Source organism: Cervus elaphus, chromosome 5 (assembly GCF_910594005.1).
Source record: "Cervus elaphus chromosome 5, mCerEla1.1, whole genome shotgun sequence".
NCBI classification, from domain to species: Eukaryota; Metazoa; Chordata; class Mammalia; order Artiodactyla; family Cervidae; genus Cervus; species Cervus elaphus.
In genome coordinates, this window is record NC_057819.1 from 112,078,922 (window position 1) to 112,098,026 (window position 19,105).

The window sequence follows — 19,105 nt, forward strand, 5'->3', positions numbered from 1 at the left end:
TGGGTCCCACCATGCTTCTCGTTATCTTCTTTGCAGTTTGGGGAGGAGCAGGGGTATACCAAGAATAGAAGCCTCAGACTCTTGCAACCCCTGAACATCACACCCCATCTTAAGGGCCCTCTACCATTTACACTTCTACCTTTCACTCACCGAACCCAGAAGGAGGACAGTAAAGTTAGCCACAACCTTTGACTTCCCTCTGCCCCTTTAAGGGAAATGGAAGTGGGTACCCAGCTGACTGAACCTACTCACACCTCCAGAAATTAGACACCAGGGCACAGTGCCACCCTCCCAGGCTGGCACATGCTACCCTGGCAGAGGTTCAAATAGCTTTCCCCCACACCCCACCTCTATGTCTTCCTCTTCTCTCTCCCTTTTTCTTCCTCTCTTTTTTTTTCTCAGCTCAAAGCACAGCTGAGCCTTAAAAGGGGGGTAGGGGGGACCAAGCTGGGGCAGGGGGGGTGGAGAGCTCCAATAGCACGTTTTCACCTGCCATTTAATTGGATGTATTTTTAATTAATGGGACCTCAGGGACCAACATGAGACAATCTGATCTCTGAATAGGGACAGGGGAGAGCTTGGGTAGGGGAGGAGGATTGGGCCACTGGGTGCGGTTACCGGGAACCCAGGCCCATCAATCACTGGCCACTTTGCGTTCTGGCATGGAGAATAGCAAGGTGGAGGAGGAGGAGAGGCACTGGGATTTTCCCCCAACTGCCAGGACCTTCAAAAAGGATGGAACCGTACCAGTTGCCTCATTTCTGAGCCCCCAAATTGCAGCCAGGATGTTAGGTAAGGCTGTTTTCTTGTTCCTGAGTTTTGTGCATTTGAGCTTGTCCCAGTGAGTGCTGTAAAATTGTGAAAGGAAAGTGAGGACAGAGCTTTGAGGTCCTTGAAGGGTGAGGAGAAGAGCTAGGGACCAAGGAACCGGAGACTTTGGTGAGAGGGAGGAGAGGGGCAGGGTTCAGAGATATTTCTGTGTGTTTAGACATAAAATAAGCGCTATGGAGACCACATGCAAATGAGTGCTGATGCCTTGGGGTATGGATCACAGACCCTTACTGTGGTGAGGAAGAGAACTTGGAGCTCGTCTCTTCAAACTGTTCATTTTACAGATGTGAAAACAGAGACCCAGAGAAGGGAAATCAGTTGAATCTTGTCCTGGAGTTGCTTTTGTTCCTGGATTTGGGGTATTCCTGGGAACCCCAGAAAATGTAGGTAGGTAGGGTATCAGGAGGAAAGTCAAGGGGAAAGGTTTGGCAGAGTATTATTTTCCGTTTCTTGGAGTCTCCTGTCTCTGACCCCTGAGTTTTGAAAGCAACTTAAGGGAGTAAGGTGGGTGCATTACTGGGGGGACATTTCCCTCATACAATCTGTTCCGGAGGGCATCTCCATGCCCTTGCTTTCATGTAGACAGATCCTCCACAACTACCCACTCCCATGAGATTTTACTGTATTCGAAAAGGCACAGGGAAGGAAATACATCAACTTCGCCAGTTCCTTGACCAAGGTATAGATTCCCCAATAGTGACTAAATATTGAGCTTTTTCCGAGATCTTATCACAAATTTCTCTGCTGCAGTAAAAACTGCTAGAGAAAATTATGCCCCAAAATGTAGCAAGGTGTGGTCTTGTCCTATGTCTAGGCCAAGAAGAGAGATAGAATTAAAACTCAAGGCTCTGAAAGCTGAGTCAGAAATGCCCCTGTATTTGTGCAGCACCATGGCCCAAAGCTCTTAGTGAAGCCCCGTCTGATTCTATAAGGTATTGATGCACACTGGAGAGGGGGGCACGTTTCCAGCTGTCCCCACCCCCACCTCCATCACTGTTCAGATGCTAGAGTTAAGAAAGGTTTATGGGGAGAAGTGACTTGCCCACCAAGTTGCCAAAGATGGCATTTCTTGGCATCTCCTTCCTTCCTCAAAAAAGTCAACATTAAAAAAAAATTCACCATTGTTCTGTGCTTCATGAGACCAAGTTGAGGTCTGGACAAGGATGGGCAGAGAGCTTGGAAAGCTGTGTGAGTTTAAGAAACTTTGTCACACTCTCCAAGCCCCCAACACTTATCCCCTACTCCCAGAAATATGTTCTCATCTCAGTACACCCACCATTTAATATCCCCAAAGTCCCTAGGAAAGACCCAGATGTGCCTTTCTAAGTGCCCCCAGGCTCACTCTTCCCTTTTCTTAGACCCTCAGGGCCATCTCCTTGGCTGTCTGATTCTCTGCCCTTTCTACTACCAACAAGATAAGAAGGCCCCCTTGCATTGCCCCTGCTTCCAAGGACCTGCAGGAAGAGGTGCAATGGTGGGGGGAGTTGGGGGTGGCGGGAATTGTGCTAGGGAGTTAAAAAGGAAGGTTTTCTTGTGAGAGTAGGTCAGGGAGAAGCCAGAAGGAGGAAAGATAGAGAGGGGGAATTTGGAAACTGAGGCCTGTAGTCCCACCTTTGGGCGGGGGGTTGCTACCTAACTCAAAGCAGGGTATTCGTACTGAGTGTTGTTGAGGAGATTTATTAGATGGCTCTTTAGAGAAACAGAGCAACGGAAGAGCATTCAGTGGAGAAAGACAAGAGCGTCAGGCTTTCTGAAGGCCCTCTTTCTCACCCCTTGTATACCCCTACTCCAGGATTAGAGGTATACTGGAGGAGCTAAAAGGCCCTTAAACCATTCCATTATTGATAGATTTTTGATGTTTCTGTCAGGAACAAGACTTCCCTCCCCTCAATCCCCACCAGCCCTGCCTCACACTCTCAAGATTTAACCAAGGGTATGACATTTACAGCCTTGGAGTCAGAGCCTGGAGCCTGCTCTGGAATCCAGAAGTAACCCTGAGCTTTTGCAGGGAAAGAGGGATAGACTTGAAGTAAGTGGAAGGCAGAGGTAGCAGCACCCAGCATCCCCTGCACTCTAGAGAAGAGGGGTTGCTGAGGGACTCTGTGTTGGCCCAGGTTTAACTTTTACTCTGATGGGGCTCCTTTCCTCCTTCTCCCTCAGTGTGTCCCACTGGTTGGTAAGAGAGCTGGATGTCTGAACCTCCCACCTTGACACCTCGAAGGTTACCAAGCAGACCGTTCTCTAACTCCCAAAGCCGTGGAGGAGGCAAAGGAAGACATTTCAGAGGTGGCAGTGCCATGATGTCCATCAGTACCTGGGCAGAGAAGCCGAGGAGCAGAGACAGAGACCAGAGAGGGACAGGAGGAGACGCCTGCTCCTGAAGCGCCTCCGTACCCCGTCCTGTCTCACGTGCCTTCTCACATGCTGACACGGCTCTGTGCCCAGGCTGTGCCAGGCTTCCTGGCTGGTGACCCTGCTCTGCTGTACGGGCAGCTGGCCCTCTGCTCCAGCACAGAGCACGTGCCGGGGTCTCTCCCACTTCTTTCTAATGCGTCTCAGTGTGTCTGTGGTGCAGATTCCTAGGGATTAAGAAGGGGACTGTGGCCCTGGGAGTAGGAAGATGGTGGGCTCTTGGGTCCTGTAGGTGCCTGTCTGCCTGGCTGGAGCGGCTGTGGGGAGGGAGAAGGCTGCTGGCAGCTCAACTGAGCTCAAGGTTCTGGTGACTCATAACAATGGGGGGTGGCTCATGATAACAACAGAGGAGAAGGTGTCAGGGCCTGTTAGAGCTCCCTTTTGCCCCATTTCTCCCCCACTCTGCGCTCTGTGGATAGAGGTCTCTCATCTGGATTGTGGGGCAAGGAGAGACCCCAGCTAAGAAAGAAGAGAGGGAAATAGGAGAGAAGATGGCAGGGAATGCTGAGCATTCCCAGGGAGAGGCTTCTCAGTGAGGAAAGGATAGGAGAGGCTAGTTATTCTTACTCTGCCGTGTCCATGGGCTACACACAGGGTGGTGTGCTGGGCAGCTCGGCACTCCTGGGCAGACACAGCTACTGCTCCCTGCCCTCTCTTGCCTTCCACAGCTCTGGGCACCCAAAAATTTTTTTTTAAAGTAGGGGGGCACTATTTTAAGACCAGAACATGGAAGGATTACCACTTGGTCTTATACTTTCTTTGCTGGAAACAGAAACTGTGGTCTTCAAAGGTGCTGATTTTCTCTTCCCTTACAGGCCAAGTAGGCGATGTGCATCTTCTCCAGACTTTCTGAATCAGGGGGATGATAAAATACTATGTTTAAGGTCACACCAGCCGAACAGGGCCAGAAAGAGGACCAGGAGAACTAGCCATGCCCCTGACCACAGTCCCAGGGGCCTCCCTGTTTCAGCAAAAGGAAATAAAGATCTTGGATACCAGTGTATCTAGACACTTAATAAATATCCTCCTTCTAACCTCAGAGAAGAATCGGAGAGGAGCTCTCTGAGAGAACCTAAGTTTTCATTTGTCTATTTCTATTCTTTTCACTGATGGCAGCTCTGCTGTCCAGCAGCAGTGAGGGGCCCCTCTGCTGGGATGCTTCTGGGGATCCAGAGACAGTTTTGGTTGGACAAAGGGACAGGCTGGCTGCTGTTTGTGTAGGGAGATGTGACCAGTTCCACTTCCCCAGCTCTTCCTGGCAGCATCAGGAACCCAGGCACCCCTGCTGGAACACCCATAGTAAAGCTCAACCCTGAACTGAACTGACATATCACCTGGCTCTGCTATAAAAGTGGTGATGTAAGGGGGAGGCTCGGTGCACCTGGTCGGGTGTAGGCAGGTGTGGGGAGTTCAACTCCAGGAGGTACAAGGATCACTCCACAATACCACCTCTTAAACCTTCTCCTCAACCCTCCTTTAACTTCCACCTCCATTTAGCCGACTCCGCTTCTGGCTACCTCATGCCCTCCAATCTGAAAAGACATGGTAAGTAGTTGTCTGTTGCCTACACTTTTTTCTCACTCTCCTCCGCTCCTCCCAACTCCCAGCCAAGAGTTACCCCATTTGACCTCTTCCCATTGGTGAAAGCCCTCCGGTTCTGAACCCAGAATCCCCAGCCTCTGAAACCCTCCTTCTTTTGAGAATGCCACTCTGGCTCTGAGACTGACTCACCAGTCCTCATCCTCCACATAAGTATAGCGAGGCCAAGACAAGCATGTCCACTGGCACCAAGGGCCCTGACCTGAAGCAAAGGGCAGCTCTAGGGGTACAGCAGAGCTTGGCCCTGAATGTGTATATGCCTGTGCATTGGGCACATTGGTTTATTAGTGTTATTTCAGCATTGTGATGCAGAGAGAGTAAGTGTAACAGCTGCTCCTTGCTTGCAGTGTTTATTGTTACCTAGAGACAACCTCCTGGCTTTTTCCCAGCTCCCCCTCCCCCCCCAGCTTACCCCCCTCCCTGCCAACAGTCCTCCTCTCCCCACACTGATGGGAAATTTATGGCTTGCCCATACCATGTCTTTAACCCTCTCCTGTCCATAAGATAGGTGGGTCAAGGGAAGCCAAAGTGAGCAGTGGGCCTGCTTAGGTCCCAGCAGGGTAGAATAGTGCTTGGAGGAGGGAAGGAGAGACAGAGGGACGGAAGACACCTCTTCTTCCCAATCTGTGTCTGGACTCAGGCCCCAGTTTCCTTCCTGACTCTCATGTTGAGAGAAAAGTCTTAGGATCCCAGGCTTCTCCTCACAAGATTATTCTCTTCCCTGGTTATCTCTAAGCACTCCCCTCCTCAGTGGACTGGCTGCTCCTGAGCAAGTACAACCAGGTAGTATTGAGACAGGAGGAATAAATGCAGAGTGGCAGAACCCCTGGGGCCCCTCCTTTCTATAGAGATGTCATATTGAGACAAACAAGAGGCTCTGGCATGAACGGTGCTGGCCAGACCTCCACAGCTGAGTAGATGTCAAACATGAAGCTGGCTGCTGAGCCTGGTGGGGAAAACTGCCCACCTTAACTTCACCCTGAGCCTAGCACTAAGGTCCTGAGAGAGTCCCAGGCCACCCTCCAAGCTGATCTCCTTGGTCTAGTTTCCTGATACATTTTCTCCTGCTCATTGTTTGGTTTGATACATTGGGAAAGATCCAAGAGACCAAGGGAACTGAGGCCTCAACAGTCCTATGGAAAGAGAAACTCCTCTATCCCATCTGGTCCCAGGACCTTTCATGGAGGGGCATCATGTCATATATTCACCATCCCCGCTGGAAACAAGAGAAATAAAATAATAGGATTTTAGCAGAAAGGATAGAGGTTAGACATATGGAAAAACTTACTTGTGGGGTATAAGACTTCAAAATGGACCTACTTCTCTTTAGAGACTTTTCTTTTGCCTTGGATGGTTTTAAGTCTGTGTTTACCCAAGGGGCATTGGAAGAGCAGGGGTAATTTTCTGGGGCTCCTCCAGACGTGAACCTCAGTGCAGTTTCCCCCTCAGTTCTAAACCTAGTATGTGTGGTGGTTAGATTGTAAATTTATGGGCTGACAGCCTTGAGTTCCAATGCTGGTGCTGCTGCTCACTAGCTGTGCCACCTTGGTAAATCCCATAACCTCTTTTAGCCCTAGTTTCCTTGCCTGTGAAATGTAGATAACCTTTTAAGATGGTGAAGAGAATTTAGTGAAATAATGTGTGTAAAGTACCTCAGAAAGTGCCTGATACTGAGTAGGTGCTCAGTCAATAGTGGTTGATACAATAGAGTCTACTACTTTTTTAGAGTCATCAGGGCTGATTTCTTCAAAGGCTCTTATGAATCCCCTGGAATTATAGCCAAATGTGAGTTTGTGCAAGTGCTGGGGGTAATGTCCATAGTTTTATTGATGATGTGAAACAGGACGGCAGTCTCCTGGAAAGGAAGTAGCCCCAATCCTTTGAGTCACACTCCAGAAGAAGTCAGTTTCCGCATACCCATGACTTCAGCTAGGAGCTCCGCAGGTAGTGTCCTGCCTGGAAGTACAGCTTCATCTAGAATGGAGCTGGGAGAGACAGCCAGTAAGGTAACATGGAGGAATGGAAAGCCCTGGTGGCTGGTGGTCCAGTGGTTAGGACTCCGTGCTTCCACTGCAGGGGGCGTGTGTGTTCCATCCCTGGTCAGGGAACTAAGATCCTCCGTGCTGTGCAGCACAGCCAAAATAAAAAGATAGCAGCACAGAGCGCTTGCCAAGCACTTTACAGTTTGTAAGTGCGTTTACCTGTATTAGCTCTCTTAAATACCCAGAACATCTCAGTAAAATGAAGAACTACCTGGCATTGTTCTTGGTGTACTATATTTTTAAGGATGTTTAAAGTCTGTAGACTATTTCATCACCTAGGTATGTCATGATTTATAAAGCTCATCCACTATTTTAATCATTTAGATATGTTTACTGTTACAGATAATACCATGATGAACATCCTACCACATAAAACTTGTGTGGTTTTTTTTTCATTTTTTATTGAAGTAGAATTGATATACAACATTTTATTAGTTTCAGGTTACAACATAATGGTTCAGTATTTGTATATATTGCAAAATTATCATCACAGTGAGTCTAGTTAACATCCATCACCATAATAGTTACAGAATTCTTTTTTTCTTGTGAAAAACTTCATGCAATTTTTAAAGTAAATTCAAGGGAGTGAAATTACTGGTACAACAGATACAAATACCCCAGTCCCCATAGTTATAATCATCTTATTGATGCAATGAGAATAATATTTTTTAATCTTCCTCTTTGGAATTCTGCAGTGGGAACACAAGGGCAGCCCCTTCTCTCTCCTATACCCAGCAGAAACATTAATAATCTATCATATCCTTTTTAAAAATTGAGGTAATTGCAGTTGTAAAAATAATACAGAGAGTTCCCTTATACATTTTGCCCACTTTCACCCAGTAGTAACATCTTGTAAAACTGTAGCATAACATCACAACCGGAACATTGCCATTATTTCAAACCACCAGTCTTAGTCATATTTCCCCAGTTTTACCTGTATATGTGTATATATTAAGTTCTATGCAATTTTATTACCTCTGTAAATTCTTAAATCTGCTACCACAGTTCCAGCACCACAAGGATTCTTCATGTTACCCTTTTAATGATCACGCCTCTATGTCACCCCCTTCTTAACCCTTGACAACCACTAATATATCCTCCACTTCTAAAATTTTGTCATTTGAAAATGGAATCATACATTGTGTAACTTTTGGGGATTGGATTTTTTTTCACTCAGCATAATCCTCTAGAGATCCATCCGAGTTTTTTAATGTATCAGTAGTTTATTTTATTTATTTCAAGATATGGATGTACCACAGATGTACCATGTTTAACCATTAATCTATTAAAGAATACTGAATACAACATTGTAAATCAGTTATACTCCAATAAAACTAAAAGTTTTTTGAAAAAAGGAACACTTTGTGCTCTGACTTTGTACTCACTTAGCAACTAATGAAAAAGCCTATTCTTGGTGTCCTGAGTGTTGTTTTATATTCACTATTATTAAGTTTCTTAACCCTTCAGTCATGGCACCTATTATTACTTCCATCTCATAGACAGGGAAAATTGAGGCTCATAAATGACTTTCCCCCGATCACATGCTGTTAAATGGCAAAGAAGAACTTGGAACTCAAGACAATCAGGCTCTACTACAGCCGGCTTTCTCAGACCTTGACTAAGGTCAAGAGGATGTGGGCAGAACCAAAAGAGAGATGCCAGGGGCAGGAAGAGCCCTGGAGCAGCCGGGGTCAGTTCAGGTCCTCACTGCTAACTTTGCTTCATAGGTTACAGGAGCTGTGTCATAAAGGTAAAGAATCTGCCTGCCAGTGCAGGAAATGTAAGAGATGCAGGTTCAGTCCCTGGGTTGGGAAGATCCCCTAAAGCAGGAAGTGGCAACCCAACCCAGTATTCTTGTCTGGAAAATCCCATGGATAGAGGAACCTGGCAGGCTACACTCCATGAGTTGCAAAGACTTGGACACACCTGAGCACGCCAAGTGCCCGTGCACATCATGAAGCAGGGGGCAACATAACTTGTGTGTTTGAAATCATTCCCCCTTTGACACTTCAAGTCTGAAGTGGATGAAGCCCATGAGCAGTCTTTCCGAAAACCTGAGACCTGGAATGGGAAAGGGAGAACTCAGCCTTTGGGTATGTATCAGAGGATAAATAGCCAAGGCTCTCCTTGGAAATGTGAAGTTGAGTGTCTCTGATGAGGTCTGAGGAAACTGAGTCCCATGACAAGTGAGCTTTCTATTCTGGGGTGACAGGTGGAAGGCAGTAAAGGAAAAATAGCATTTTAATTTTTTTGTTTAGTGTGGTGGGGAACTATAGGTCATTTACACACAGACACATACACCTTGGGCAGGCTCAGTGTCTGGGACATGGTAGGAGGAAAGCAGAGTGGAATAAAAAAATGCCAGTTCACCATTTTGCCTCTGCGGCTGCAACCAAAAGTATGCTCAGGCTTCAGAAGAGGCTTGCCTTCAGCATCCTCCGCTGTGGCAAAAAGAAGGTCTGGTTAGGCCCCAATAAGACTAATGAAATCACCAATGCCACCTCACATCAGCAGCTCTAGAAGCTGATCAAAGATGGGCTGATGATGTGGAAGACTATGATGGTCCATTCCCAGGCTCGATGCTGGAAAGACACCTTGGCCCACTGGAACGGGATGCACAGAGGCATAGGTAAGGGAAAGGGTACTGCCAATGCTCCAATGAGAAGGTAACCTGGATGAGGAGGCTGAGAAGCCTGCAGTGGCTTCTCAGAAGATACTGTGAACCTAAGAAGATTGACCACTACATGTATCACAGCCTGTACCTTAAAGTGAAGGGTAATATGTTCAGAAACAAGCAGATTCTCGTGGAACATATCCGCAAGCTGAAGGCAGACTAGGCTTGCAAGAAGCTTCTGGCAGACCAGGCTGAGGCCCACAGGTTGAAGACCAAGGAAGCCCACAAGCACCGTGAAGAGCGGCTCCAGGCCAAGAAGGAGGAAATCATAAGGACTCCGTCCAAGAAGGAAGAAACCAAGAAATAAAGTTCTCCCCTCTTCTCTGTACATAGTGGCCTTGGCAACTACAAGCATCACTCATTCAATAAAAAAAACAAGTCTTTATCTGCCTAAAAAAAAAAGCCAGTTCACACTTAGTCCTCGCTTTACCACTGCTCTTTCTCTCCAAATCATGGACAGCTAAGTCAGAAGGAGCTAGAGAAATCATTTGGTCTATCCCTCAGCCTCTGGGCACTGGCAGAAGCTGACAGGTGGAAACCTAGAGTCAGCCCAAACGTGATGAATGGCAGAGATGCCAGCTTGCAGGAGAGAAAGTTTGGCTTTCCTCCTGAGAGCTATGTCTGGCCAAAGGCTGCCTCCTCCCACCTCCTGCTGGGACTGGATTTTTTTTTTTTTTTTTTTTACAGTTGCTGTTACCACTGTTCCCCTGGCCTATTCCAGTGGTTGTAGTGGACTTACAACAACTTTCCCTGTCTACTTACAGCCCAGGAACCAAGCTGAGAGCACACATCACTCTTCTCCATCTCCCTTGGCCCATCAGAAATGGCTAATCTTCTTCCAATGCACCCTCCATCCTTATCCAGTAATTCTGGCCATGGGGGATAAACACTGAGGGCTTCAGAATTTATAAGGAGTACTTTGCATTCTTGAAATAATCAGAGATATCTATTCTAAACCTTTTTTGGGGGTGGAAGTTGGTGGGTTTTTTTAATTTGTTTTTGTCTTTTTGCCCCACAGTGTGGCTTACAGAATCTTAGTTCCCCCACCAGGGATTGAACCTGGGCCCTTGGCTGTGAAAGCACAGAGTCCTAACCACTGGACAGTCAGGGAATTCCCTGGGTAGAAGTTCTTAGACAAAAGGGGGCCACTTTTACTGGCTCTGATTCCCAGTTAGATTCCTGACTGTCAGAGGTCTGGAATGTGGAGAGAGCTACCTGCCCTTTAAGCCAAGATGGCACCTAACCAGGAAACCCCAAGGCCTCTGCTCCTTCTCTCGTCTTGGCTGCCCCTCCATCCACTCCAGGTACCCTCCTGTCCTGCCACCACTCCCTTCGCCTTCCTCTTTCTTCTCTCTCAGCAAGTTTTTTATGTGATTACAGGCACTGCATGGTAATTAGTGCTAAACTCATTTGCACAACTACAGTTAATTGGCTACAACAATTAATTAATGTGTTGGAAATTTGGCACTGGGAAAAAAAAAAGTTTGTCATCAAAAAAAAAAAAGGGCAAAAATTTTAGAGTGAGATACCCATAAAAATCGAGCACAGGCTTCAAAAGCCCAGCTGGGCCTCAAACTTAAGGCTGGCCTCAGATGCCTTCCAACTCTCAACTTCAACACGTTTTCCTCTTTCCTCTTTCATTTTTTCCCTCTTCCTTTCTCTATTTCTCTTCGTGCTCTCTCTTTTTTTTTTTTTTTTACAACTTAAGCAAACTCATTTCCCTGATAAAATATAGCATGACTAATGGCTAGAGCATGTAAAAATCATTGGGAAAATGTCCTTGGAAGACGAATGCATTTTCAGCAGAATAATTAACTTAATTAACAAATTCACATGCATATTCATCAGGCTATTAATGTCTTCTCGGCTCAGCTTGATGAACATTGCGGTAATAACCATCTCATTTACATACTGCATTCTACTGCGATCCAAAACAGAGACAACATACAGGCGTACACACACGCACGCACACACACACACATACTTGCACCACTACACACAACATGTCTAGGCCGCTTTGACTTCCAGGTTGGCTGGCGGGAAGAGAGAGAGAGGGAGAGGTGTGGGAAGCCCGACTAGGTGGTATGATTTGTAGAGGGTCATGAGTGAGGTGGGCCAAGGACGCCCACTTGTGAATGAGAGAACTTTAACGTTCTCTTCCTCTGCCTCTTTTTCCTTATTTCCTTTTCTCCGTGTCATTTTCTTCCTTCTTCTCCACCTCCCCCCCCCCCCCCCCCCCCGCCACCATGTCTCTCTAGGGAAAAACTTGGTATCCGTGCCAACTTCCCCCCCACCACCACCTCCTCTCCTCCCTCTCTCTCCTCCTTCCCCTCTCCCAACTGCTGCCAGCCGGCATCGGCGCCGAATTGCCATCTCCTTGAGCTCTCTGTGGAGCAATCTCAGAGAGCAGTAAGGTGTGACGCGGAGCTCTGCCGGCTTCGCAGCACCGCCTGCGGAAAGAGCGCAGGATGGCGGAGGAAGATTAAGAGAAATCGCGAGCAGGGCTCGGCTGCCATTGGTGTGTGCAAACGCCGAGGAGGAAGGGAGAGGGAGAGCGAGGAGGGGGGGTAGGAAGGGAGGGGGAAAACCAGCAGCTGTCGGCCTAATTCTTCTAACACTCTGCTTGTGGTCATATTAGAAAAACAGATTATGCCCCTCGGTGCCACTCACTTATACTTGACATACGTTAATGTTCTGTATCTCCATTCTCCCGGCTTGACGACAGTGGACTTCAGGTCTAGGAGGATGGGGGCCTGGGGTGCCAAGCGGCAAAAAAAAAAAAAAAAAAAAGACCCTGCCTCCTCTATCTTCCTGACCTCCAACCCCAGTCTGTACTTGCCGTTTAGAAAGGAAAGCTGGGCCCAGAATTTGCATCGGATGCCACCATTTGCCCCTGCTTTTTTCAGCCCCTTCGGAGGTGCAGAGGTCAGAGGACACCTGGTCTTTTCTCCTAAAAGTCACTCCCCCTTGAGAGTCTTAATAAGTCGCTTAATAAACCAAGTGTGACCAGCGTTGTGGAATCCCCACCCATAACGTTCCTATGTGCCCTCCCCTCTCAAATCAGAAGCCGGGGGTCAGAGAAAAGAGTGTATGAGAGTTGGTGCTCCGTGAGGGGGTTATAGAGAAGCCATAAGCAAAGTAAGGCCAGGATTGTTTCTGGGTTGCTATGGAAACCAGGTTCCCTCCTCCTGGCAGGAAGGGAGGAGGGCCTCCTTCCACCAATCCTGAAGGCTATACAGGCGGAGTTTGCTAAGGCCTGGGGAATAGGACTGGTCTTGGAGAACAGACCCATGGTTCCCCCAGAAACCCTGCCTGCCAGGCTATAGCCCTTCAACCCCCACCTTCCCTACCTTCTCACCCCAATATTCCGTCAAAGGAGGTTTTTTCCTCTAGGTGCCTTTTTCCTCTAGGTGCCTTGTCCTCTTTGGAGACCTGTTGCTTAGCAACCACTGGTGCCTTCTTCCTAATAACTCACAGGGACTGAGAGATATAATATCTGTCTCTATATTCAGTTTCCCTCCCTTGTCTATTTATATTTAATAGCTGAAGCCCTGTCTTGGGTTCCCTTGGCATCTGTTTTAGAAGGAATAAGCTGCAGCCTTATAAAGTTACACCTGAGGAAGAACTTCCAAACAAGGAAGAGGAGAATAGAGGGGAGTAGGTAGAAAAGCTGTGAAATCATATTCTCTTAAGTTTAGAGAGAGGAAAAAATATAGTATTTAGGACTTGGAATGTGTGGAGGGGGTGTCCAAAGGGATTCCCAAGGGTCCACTTAGGACCTGGGATGGATGTTTCCTGATCTGGCACACCTTGCCCTGCCCCTCTATCCTCACCACCTCCAGTCTAGAGCACTCTCGTATTTCCATATAGGGCAGGGTCATCCCTCTGGGGATGTCCAGTTTTCTAATGTCTGGATGTTGGTGTCCAGGAGGAGGGTGCTGTGCGGATGTGTGTCCAGTGAGACCTGGGTTTTTCAGGGAAGGTCTTCTGAGCTCCCCTCTAGAAAACCTGGCAGACTTGACCTGGCAGTGGAAACGGTACAATAATGGACAAAAATGAAGAGCATGGAAGGCCCAAGAGTAGCGTAGAGGCTGTGTGTAGGGTCAGGAAACCTGCATTTAGGTCCCCTCTCCTTATTCTCCTGTGATCCAAGTGATTCACTTCATCTTTTAAACTCCTTGTTGCTTTATCTGTAAATCAAAAATAATGTTTACCTCCCTGGACTTTAGCAGGATCAGTTAAAGTCGTAATGTTAAAGGAAACACCTTGGAAACTATCAAATTTAACTAAATTATTATTTTAAAGTTTGGCAAAGGTCTGACTGCTGGGAAGAGGGAGGCATCATGAGTCCAGCCTGGCCCTGGGCTTAGGAACACCTTTGGTCTGTTGGCCAGAAAAGTGTGATTCTTTGCCCTCTTCTCGGTGGGGTAGGGAGCTTTAAATCAAAATCAAAGCTATCTAAGGAGAGTAGCACATGGTGTCCTTTCCCCCCTCTGACCTCTAGTTCTTCTTGTCAGTGCCCCACTGTGACCCTCCACCCTTATCCCCAGTCAGCATTTCCCCTGCCATTGTGCTCGCTTACAGACTGTACAATTTCACCCTCTATTCCCCCCTTCTCGGCACCTCCTCCAACCCAAGCCTTCTGTGGGAGACAGATGGGGTGTCTGCAGTGGAAAAGGCTCTGGGCTCTACGCCGCCTTGGGTGGGCAGCCCCCCTCCTCATCTCCCCACTACTCCCTCTCCCTACCTAAGACACTCAGATTCACCCCGGGCAGCTTTGAGAGCTGCTGAGGATTCCAACTCTCTTCTCAGACTCAGCCCCAGAAGCACAGGGCCAGAATGCCATCTTTCTCAGAGACCTAGACCTCCAGCCCCTCTTCATGGAAGACCAGGGCAAAGGAAGAACGGTTGGGGGATGGGAGAGCTCTATGTAAAGCGGCTAATGTGGAAAGGCAGGGGGTGACCCAGAGTCCTTCACTGAGGACTGGATGGCTGGGGTTTGGGGCCTGAGTTGACAGAGGAGGCTAAGCCTAGGCAGTTCCTTTGTTCCAGAAATCGGGGGTCCCTGGAGGGAGGCTCAGCTTAGGGAGGGGGGAAAGGGAGCTAACATTACAGAGCACCAACTATGAGCCAGGCACCATTCCAGCACCTTTCCAAACCTGTACTCACAACTAGCAGGTGAAGAGTCAGGGCAAATAGGTGTCTTGCGAGCTCACAGCATCTCTCGGCACAGTTGACCACCTCCTCCTCTGAGTCTGTGATGTCAGTGCCAATTCTCCTACCACTCTGGCTGCTCTTTCTCTGTCTCCTTTGCAAGCACATCCTCAACTCCTCAGACTCAGCCAAGTCCCCCGATTATATACTTTCATGGTACTGTATATCCTTCTTTCATTGCATTTAGCACAGTTATTTCATACTTATTGGTGCAGTCATTTGAATAATGATCCTATTTCCATCTCCAGATGGAAAGTTCTACAAGGACAGGGACTATATGTGTCTGTGTTCTCCAGTGGCTCCCAGTGCCCAGCACAGTGCCTAGCATAAAGCAGCTCTTCAGTAAATATTTGTTGAATGAATGGGAAAAAAACTGACAAAAGGACAAAAATCTTTCTGGCCTAAACTCAGCTTCCAAGCTACTCCCCCACCCAGAGCTGACTCTTCTGCAATGGGTAGAACAGGCAACAGGGTGCCTGGGAGGCCAGACTACCTCATTCTCCCTGGAAAAAGCTATCAGGCCAGGCCAGGCCAGGCCAAGTCCTGGATATGAGGCCCTTGCCCTGCCGGAACCTGGCCCCGCCTATCTGCTCTCCAGCTTCTCTAGACTCTGAAAGAATTCAGAGCCCTAACAACGTCTCTGCATGTTGGGGCCAGAAATCACTCATGACGGAAGGGAGGAGTTCTACTGGGGAAGGGTGCTCTGCATAAAACCCCTCTTTTCTGTCTTAGCTGAGACTGTCGAGTCCATCAGCTCCCACCCCTCTGTCTTCTTCCCCTGGGCTTCAGGGAAGGGGATGGTTTGACCAAGTGGCAGAGATAAATGGTAAGAGCAGGACAGTCTGCTTGTTCTTGCAATGTCGGGGGTGGGGGGGGGGGCGGCTGGTGATGAGCCTCAGCCAGGTGATTGGAACAGAGGAACACAGGATCCAGCAGCCTCAAGTCCTCTGGAGTTGAACTCTCTAGACCCTGGGAAGCAGGAGTGGCCAAAATGGCTTCTAGGAGTGGCCAGCTTTCAGTCCAGAGCTTTATCTGGCCTCTTTGCTGCCCCTGCCATCTGACCTCAAATAATATTCCTGAGTCTGCAGAAAGTTAAGAGTTACCAAGCCCAGCAACCCTTTGCTCTCCCAGGCCACTCCTCATTCTAGTCAATTGCCTAGCCCGGAGCATCTCTCCCACCCAACTCAGGACCAATACCCAGTCCCCATGGCAGCCTCTCACCCAGCCCCCTTATCCTGACCGTGCCCCTCAGCACCGGGCACCCAGGGTCGTGGATCTGGAAGCCATTCTAGGCAGTGTTGCTCTCTGACCCCACCTGTTCTCTGGGCTCCTAATGAAGTAGGACAACTCAGGCTACGGGCCAACTCCTTGTGTCCTCATCAAAAGCAACATCTGTCCCCTCCAAGAAGATAATCCTGTGGGGGGGGGGGGGTTAGGCAGTGAGATAGGCACAGGGTAGGAACCCCCATCCTGCCTGGGCCCTCACCCCAGATTCCACCGCAGGCACAGATTAAGAGTGAGGCCAACACCGCTGCAGAGGCCTACACTCATGCCTACCCTGCCCGGGCCTTCATGCCTCTAAGCCGCTGAACACAAGGGCCCCTCCTTGACTCACCCAGCTACCTGGGCTGCTGCTGCTGCCAAGCCAGCCTTCTTTTATTCATGCATTGTTTTATTGCTGGCAAATGCTGCTGCTTGCCGCTGTTGGAGGCGTTCCTGCCAAATCCATCCCAACATCTTGGCCTGGCATCAGGGCGGCATGCTAATGTGGAAATTTAAAGAGCCGCTCAGCTTTAAATCGGAATTTTAAATGAGCAGCAGTGCTCCAGAGGGACCTGGGCAAAATCGAACAGTATCTGATCCACCCTTCCTACCCCCACTCCCATAGTATCACCTCACTTCCTCCCACCTCTCCCCTTCACTTGGACTCTAGATGAGGGAGCGTCACCGGACACACTAGGGGAAGAAGGAATCGGTGTGAGATGGAGTCATCTAGGCCAGTAAGGAGCTGGAAACTTCCCTCCCCATGATCGGGATTGGGAAGGGATTCACTCCTTGCTGTCATGGGCAAATGGAAGCAGAGAACCTCTACACAAGGGAACAGGTCTCGGGGACGGTGAGACTGACATTCCTACCTCATGTCCCATTTTACCAAAAACCAAGAAGTGAAGGCCCAGAGCAGAGCAGAGAGAGGGTGGAATTCCATGAAGACACTCACATGCCACATACACTTGTGCACCCTGGGATATGTACGCACAGCTAGGCATGCAGGTCAGAATGCTTCCTGAGTCTCCCTGTAGCACCTATACACACACCTTGTATGTCACCTAGCACCTACAAGCGTACCTTGTACATTATGCATGTCAGGAGAAAAATTATTCACATGTGCAAGGAGTCTTTCTTCCCATATCCAGTCCATTGTCCTAACCAGGGCAAGCTGGCTTTTGCAAGTTGCTAGCCAGAACTGTGGCTCAGGTTTTTCCAAGAATCCTAATGCACTAACATTCCCCCGGCAGCTGCCTTGAGTCTGCTGTAGTGGTGACACTGGTGACACCGCCCCAGAGCAACTCTGCCAGGACAGGGGTGGGGGCCCCTGAGCCCATCCTCCGTACCTGTCAGGGCTGCAGCCTGGTGCCTCCTCTGGTGACCACCGGGGGACAGGCTCAGCGATCTCACCTCTCTCAGAGATCTGAGAGAGGTTCTGGGCATAGCCTTAGTTTCAGAGGGAACAGGGGGCAGATGGGAAGTGAGGGGGACAGAATCCGCGCCTCTCTGTGACTCCCTTTCCTGCTGACCTGTCTCCCCCCATTATCAGAAAGCCTTTGCTGAGTGCCTGCCCTCAGGGAAACACTGTGCTTAGTTTACACAGTGCCTCTGATATTCTGCACTGGGTTGATGACAGCCCCAGAATCTCCATTGGCGGATCCACAGTAACTCACACGGTAACCTCAACCTTATCGACGTTAGGCCGCCAGGCCAAGGGATGCTCCCTGACCTTCTCCAAGATCCCCCCTCCCTCAAAGACGGAGCCAGCTCCTCTGTGGGCTGGTGTGGCTGCCAGCCAAGAGGCTTGGGGCAGGCCTGGGGCATGCAGCTGGCACCTGCCCACCAGATCCCCAAGGAGCACCTTCTTCCCTCACTCCACAGCCCTAGTTAGATGGCCCCTGGGCTACAGGGAGAGAGAACTCACCACTCCCCATTCTCAGAGAAAAACTCCCCCTGAAAAACCCATCACCTCCCTTTCTACTGCAACAGGCTCCAAGATCCTCCACCCAGGCTGAAGATACTAAAGACGCACCAGGTCCTACCTTTTTCCAGGCAGGACCAAGCACTTAATACAGTAGGGGTAAGGGGACTTGAGGGCCTGGACTGGAATTATGGGAGAAGTTACTAAGGTTCAAGAGATGGTTGAGGATGAAGAACTCAATAGGTGTGAGATGGGACAGGGGGACATGAAGGGAAGGGGCTGAGTAAATCTGCATCTCTCATCTAATTAGCAACATGTAAATAACATGCAAATAACCCCCTCTTTGTTTAGAGACCAAAGAGTCCGAGCTTTTTTGGAAGTGGCTATAGAGGGACCACCAGGCCGTGTCTCTGAGACCCTCAGACATGGGACACCCAGGCTCAACAGAGGCCAGAGTAGGACTTCCCTGGTGGTCCAGTGGTTAGGACTCCGCTCTTCTACTACAGAGGGCATGGGTTCAATCCCTGTTTGGGGAAGTAGGATCCTGCATGCCATTAGGAGAGAGAGAGGCCAGAATGTGGCCATCTGGTTCTAGATTATTTCCTGGATGGACTCTCCCTTTGGGCTTCAGTTTCCATATATATGAAATGGCAGGGCTGGACTGGATAACCTCTAAGACTACCAACAGTCCACTACCAACAGTCTGGGGCTCTCTGATTTCTGTCCAGGGCAGAGGGGCTGATTCCATCCAGGGGTGGAAGCTACTTGGCTCCCTTGTCCCTGCCGCCCATCTCAGCAATTCTGTCATGCCACCCCCACACCCCCACACGCCAGCCACTCCAAACGTGGGCAGTTTCCTGGTGGCAATGTTTTCCCTTACCCCATGCCTTTACCCATACCGCTTCCTCTGTTTGTATGCCTTCCTGCTTTAGCCCCTCACCTGGATAACTTCTCCAACTGCAACAGCCTCACCTACCTTACTCTTCTGCCCTCTGGGCATCCGTATGCATTGTGTACTTCTCTCATTTCCCACTAGACTGTGAACTCCTAGAGAGCAGGTACTGTGTTTTGTTCAAGAAGGAATCTCCAATGTAAGTGTATTGGTTTCCCCAGACTGCTGTAACAAATTCCCACAACCTTGGTGAC

The 19,105-nt window shown here is 49.0% G+C and overlaps 1 protein-coding gene and 1 pseudogene across 3 annotated transcripts in view; both read left to right on the top strand.

The window, feature by feature from the left end:
* The window catches only part of CDK12 (cyclin dependent kinase 12), a 63,040-nt gene extending 54,786 nt beyond the window's left edge, over positions 1–8,254 (top strand). For 2 of the 3 annotated variants that reach the window (XR_006341288.1, XR_006341289.1), the window contains one exon: positions 2,992–8,254. The gene's annotated coding sequence lies outside the window, so the exon portion shown is untranslated. Of the gene's footprint in view, positions 1–1,115; positions 1,219–2,991 lie in introns of all 3 variants that reach the window. The other variant, XR_006341290.1, reaches the window with a different exon arrangement.
* Positions 8,255–8,831: 577 nt separating this feature from the next.
* On the top strand, positions 8,832–9,943 carry LOC122693454 (annotated as a pseudogene).
* Positions 9,944–19,105: the final 9,162 nt, after the last annotated feature.